This window comes from Chaetodon auriga, chromosome 13 (assembly GCF_051107435.1).
Source record: "Chaetodon auriga isolate fChaAug3 chromosome 13, fChaAug3.hap1, whole genome shotgun sequence".
NCBI classification, from domain to species: domain Eukaryota; kingdom Metazoa; phylum Chordata; class Actinopteri; order Chaetodontiformes; family Chaetodontidae; genus Chaetodon; species Chaetodon auriga.
The window spans coordinates 24800790-24807056 of record NC_135086.1 but is presented as its reverse complement, the minus strand read 5'-3'; positions in this window follow the sequence as shown (position 1 = coordinate 24807056).

The window sequence follows — 6267 nt, the reverse complement described above, 5'->3', positions numbered from 1 at the left end:
CCATCTGAGGATGGGTTGGAAAGAGGCTGTTAGCGCTCTAAATATTCACTGTACCTTCCTTCCTGTATCTTCTTCCCTGCATCATGCCCCCATCTGGCACCTCTACAATTTTAAAAAGACAGCTTTGCAACATTACACCTATTACAGAATAATATGGTACATGTCCATTGTCATCATACAGTATGTTAGATCTTAAGAAAACAAAGCAAAAAAAAAAAATTTAAAAAAAGCTCGGTTGACATCATGGCCGAGAGCTGTTAATGCCCTCTGCTGCCCCTCAAAAGCTAAACTTTGGTGGATCAAAATGTCACTCAGCTCTGTAATGCCACTCTCTCTCTTGTTCTAAAATGGGAGAACATCTCATTGACTTTTCTCTAGTGCCATCCCCATCAGAGAGGTGAAGGTTCAACTACCTGCATCATAATGTGCTTATAGATTAGCAGAGACAAGGATACTTGAGTCTCTGTCACATAGTGCACAACTTTCCCAGCTGGTCTACCCAAAAAGTAAATATAAATCAGTCAGAATCAATGTAAAACAGAATTTTAAAGTCTGTGTGTTGATTAACTGCTAGTTTTTATATTTCATGTTAATCCTCCTAAACAGCTCTCATCCTACCAAACCATGTAAACCAATCACTGTAATTGCTTGCTTTACGTATACTTTGTTTACATATAACCCTAATTTTAAAATGTTGGGATTGTTGATAAAAACATGAATAAAAAATGAATACAATGATGTTCTAATTCTTTTGACCTATATTCAATTGGATAAAATACAAAGACAACACACTTAACCTGGCGTCCAATTCTTTGTTTTTACACTCATCAGGTCCCAATCAGCCCACAGCTTGTCTTAGTACTGTATTCAATTATTAAAGATTTTTGGCTGTTTTCTTCCCATTCCATGCATTCGTTTGATTGAGCTCTGTGCTGCATAAAAAGTCTCATGCTCAGTTATACTCTAGTGAAAGTAATGGGAACCAGTGGATAGCATACACATTTAAAACCTCAACACTATGGTTTGCAAAATTATTACCTGTGTTATAAAGTATTGTTTTATTTCAAATGACTTGAAAACAACAAATATATAAAACTATGTATGTATGACATACCATTATGTATGTGTAGCATACAGGAATCATGATGATAAGTTAATCTTCGATGCCAGTGAGGTCATCACATAAAAAGTTGAAAGGCATTGTTTGTGGGCCATATGTGATATAGCTGAAACTGTCGTCTTTAAGATGATACATCAAACATCTGGACGAGAAGGAGGTTTGAAAGGTATAGAGCAGAGGATCAGAAAAGTTCCCAGCATTCAGAGTGAGACAAGTGTTCTCTGCAGTAACATAAGTAGAGAGTCCCCGCTGCCGCTGAGAAAAAATATGGGGGAATTCCCTGTCCAAGGTGAAGGGAAATCACACACACATGTATACATGCATGTCCGCATGTCTTACTTTTTCACATTTTTCACATTCATATGAGTCTATCTATCCCATCACTGTCATAACCATATGGGCTATTAAAGTATATGAATACGTATAAGAGTGATAGTTGTTACAATATTATGGTGCATATAAGGTGATGAGCTGTCTGTGCACCCCTTGTGTGTTTGTTCTGGGAGGGAGAAGACGTCGGTTTGTGGTGAGTGTTTCCTGTCATTGACAAGTTGATGGGACCACCCTTCTCTCAGAAGAGGAGGGGATAATCCCCACATGATCCTCCATGTGTGTCTCCTGATACTAAATTGAACTTGCTGCTATTTTGGAAATATTACCTGCAACTGTTTATGTCTGCAATAGGACTGTTGTTAAGACTACAATTTATTTGATGATCTAGTATCTTTTATTCAAGGAGTTATTTAGTCTGTTAAAATATAAGGTTCTCCATCTTTGCATGTTACACAGCAAACAATTTATTTAAAATTCTACAACCCTGATACTAAAAAAGTCTAAAAAAATGTGTAAAACATAAATAAAAACAGAATGCAATCATTTGCAAACAACTTGTGCTAACAGACAAGTTTCACAACATGTTCCTGAGCTCATGTGGTAATCTCCTTTATCCAATCATGTGTTCACAAAGTGGTGAACCTCACTCCATCCTCACTTGTGAACGACTGAGTCTTTCCAGGATGCCCCTTTCATAGCCGATCATGATGCTATCACCTGTAACCAGCATTCCACATCTTTCCCAGTCTTTAGTTGCTCCTGTCCCAACTTTGAAATGTGTTGCTGCATCAAATTCAGAATAAGCAGATATTTACAAAAATCAATGAAGCTCAAACATTAAATATATTGACTGTTGACTCAGTTGAGTATATGTCAAAAAGGATCAGCTAGTTTTCACATTTTGTTTTATGTTTTACATAGTGTCCCAACTTTTTTATATCAGGGATGTAGAAAATACTTCAAATTTCCAAATATACCAACCATATAAACTTCTTAAATAATGATGCCCTTAAATAATTTTTAATCTAACATAAAGCTATAAAATATGTGTATTTCACTAAGTGTAAGCATCATATATCTTCATTGAAGAATGAACAAGCAGACATGTATGATTTGTTTTCTAAATATCAATAAATTGAAAGGATAGTTTTAATAGAAGATGTTAAATAGTACTATTGAATTATGTGTATGATACTTATCACCATGTACCAAGTTATTTGTTTACATAATCTTTCATCAGGCGAGAATTCTCCCTTGTTTTTGTGTTTTGTCCAAAAGGTTCACCAACGTCAAAATGCTGACAATAAGCCCAAGGAAATGTGTGATGTGAAACTGAGTGAATCATTCACACACACTGTGTCATTTACTGTCACCATAACCATCCCAAACTTTCCCATGGACAATCCCTTCATCAAAGTCCTCAACTATATGATGCCTCAGCATTAATAGGCAAAGCAAAAGTACTTTTCTTGCAAAAGAAACCCCTCCTTTCAGAACATGATGTGAACAAACAATACCTGATTTCTCAGAAAGCATTACTGCGTTCCTTCTCAGATGTTTTTTTTTGTCTTTACCACCAAAATGCAAAACACTGGAGGTTATTTTTTGTTTCAACTGACATGAAGAGAAACTGCAAATCAGCTTTGAAGTCTATTAATATGACTCATGTCCCTTTTTTGTGTAATTTAGTTGCACAAGAAACTAAACAAATATTATTTCAATAAGAGCTAGCACTACTTTCAGATTTATCATAAATATACAAAAATATTGGCAAGAAAATTGTATTGCCAACAAGGATGAGAAGTTTTTGCAGTGCTCAGAAAAAAGGAAATGCTATTATTGACTGGTGATATAAAGGTGAGATGTCCGTTATAACTGGACAAATTCTAGATCGTGTGATATGAATGAAGGCTCTATAACAGACACTGACTTAAGTCAAAAGTGAAGTTGTTTTTAAGACAATGGTGAAAACTGATGGTGAAACTATTTTTCTATTTACACAAACATTTATTTTTCACTGGTAAACAGATCATGAATCACATCACCCAAGAATTTATGCAAAAACTCATTGGTGTGGCTAATGCAGATCCAGGGAACACATAGTATTTCATCAGGTTTTCAACTGATTGTTCAATGTCAGTATAACTGCTGACACAACTGGCAGAAAAGCTATTAGACCCTTTCACCAAAATTCCTGTCATATAACTGAACAACTGAATTCATGGTAGCAGCTTGGCTGGATGATTGCCTTCCCTTCCGTGCCGGCTATTTTACTCTCCCACAGAGTGAATTCATTCTCCCATGTGTTTGGATGGCGCTCAAGCACTGACACAGTGCCACTGCCAAGCAAGACAAAAATTCTTTGATAACCAAACGATTGTAAATATGTTATGAAAGAATGTCCAATTAGTATGCAGAGACATTTAATTCTATTAAATAGCTCTCCTTACAGTTACCTTTTCTTTGACAGGATCAGACTTTAAACAAAAGAAAATTCAAATCAGAGCATTGTCAGGGACTTTCAATGTTTATTTTCTGGTGTTAGGATTTATTCTGACTGGCAGCATGGCTCATCAAACTCTTGATGTGTAATGTAAGAAAAGAAGAAAATGAGACTTGCATCAAGACAGGAAAGGAGAGAAAGACTAAAGAAAAGCAACAGGAGAAAAAAAATGAGTGAGGGAGACACACACACACACACAGAGAGAGAGAGAGAGAGAGAGAGAGAGAGAGGTGCTAGGTCCTCATCATCGTTCGCCCACACATATTCCATCCATGTCTACATCACTCCATTACCTCCGTGTAAATGACAGCTCTCTGTGTCCTGCTGAGGGGAGAAAGAGGCCTATTAACACCACAGCAGAGAAAGCCCGGGCACTCTTTAGCCCACACAGAGTGGTCCTCCTTCACCCTCACACTCCCACACACATATACACACACTCATACATACACATGCATAGCTTGCCAGAGGAAGAAGGGTGGATGTGAAGAGGGCGTGGGCATGCGGGATGGTCATTCAGTAGAAAGGCTGTTCCCAAAGAGTTTCTAATCTGCAGCACAAAAGCAGAAAGCAAGATGAAATCACTTATCGTGCCTTCATTGTTGCTGTGTGTGGGCTCCAACAGTAAGCAGCCTGCCTTGTGGGTAAATTAAGCATTACGAATCAACCTACCTGCTCTTTTTCTCAGTTTCTAGCCTTCATATCTAATTTGTCATGACCGATGGAGAAAATGTGTACCATGGTGGCAGACAGACTGCTGTGTTTGTGTTGTTATGTTACATTACAGAGCACATTGGAGGAAGTTCCCTCGGTTGAGACGTCAGACTGGCCATAATTTGTGTTAAAGACGAAAGGCAGGAAGAATAACAAGGCACGTTTGACAAGACGCACAAATTCTCGGCTTGTTCGTCAAAAAACGGTACACATTCACACTGGACTGTAACTGCTGTCCCTTCATATGCAAAAGCTCCCAGATACCCATCCACTTCCCTTCCATAATATTATGGAGCGAGTGAAAACATGGAATAATATTTGGAGGGGGAATGGAAAAGACAACGGCAGATCATGGACAACATTCATCCCTTCTCGCAGCCCGCTGAGCTGTGTTTGAGTTGCTGCTGCCCTGCTAAACCACGTTTGGAATTTTTGATTGCAACGTCAACACACGTATGTGATGTCTTGCTTTCTCTGCATCCAGTGTAGGGAAACTTGTGGTGGCTGGTTCCCAGGGAAGAGTGTGTGAGTATCACTCACATAGCACCCCTTTTTTTCATGGAATAACAAAGCTTGCTTGACCAGGTAGTTTTCAAGACCACAGAACCAGCTGGAGGTCATATGGCAGAAAAAAGTATTGATGTGGAAATCTGTGTGCACAGATTAATAAACTGTAAAGTCGGATGACCACTCAGTAAAGACGTATTTGTGGAAATTTGGAAATATGGTCCTCTGCCCTTCAGAATAAACAAATGAATAAATAAGATCAGTGGCTCTCAAACTTTTTCTGACATTTGTCCCTTCAGAAGTAAAGAAAAAAACCCTGCATAGTCAGTGTCAAAAAAAGAAAAGAATGATGTTCACAGCATGTACCACTTATTTACAGCAGAGTACGCTTTGACAGAAGCATGATGCTGCTCACATTACAATTCTTTACGCATAGAAACACCAGCACACACCAGTTAGACAATTTATTACTCCAGATGTGTATAATTATCAATCCTTCCTCAGGTTTACATGCCCAGCAACAGGTAGATTTTTTTAATCCTGTGACAGCCAATGAAAAATTTGTTTGTTTGCCCATTTGTAATTATTTACTACCGAACTAATAAATGAAGATAATCCCAACATTCTGTGCTTATGTTGCTCCATATTTTTTGCTCTGGCTCAGCAACCTGGAAGATTAGTGAGCTTATAGTTGTACACAGGACCATCATCTGTTGATTAGAATCAGAGAACATTTTAATGAACATATCTGCTAAGTTGCAGAAGGTTCATACTGAGCATATCTGCAAAATGTTCACTGACAGCATATGTTGTACAACAACTAACAAGAGCCTTTGGCAGCAGTGAAAGCATGATTGATTTATAGTTATATTGGGTCAACTGAAAGGACTTGGTTATGGTTAGCCGTATTTACTTTGTTAATACTAAAGTGAAACCATCTTTCTTTAACCAAAATGTTTTTGCAGCATAAACTTTACAGCATGAGACAAGAAATGTGTATGAAATGGACCCTGGTCTCTGGTCCTTGGCTTTGTATATTGACCATCATCCTCAGTTCTATGTCTATAATGACATAGCACCTTCTGGACTGCAT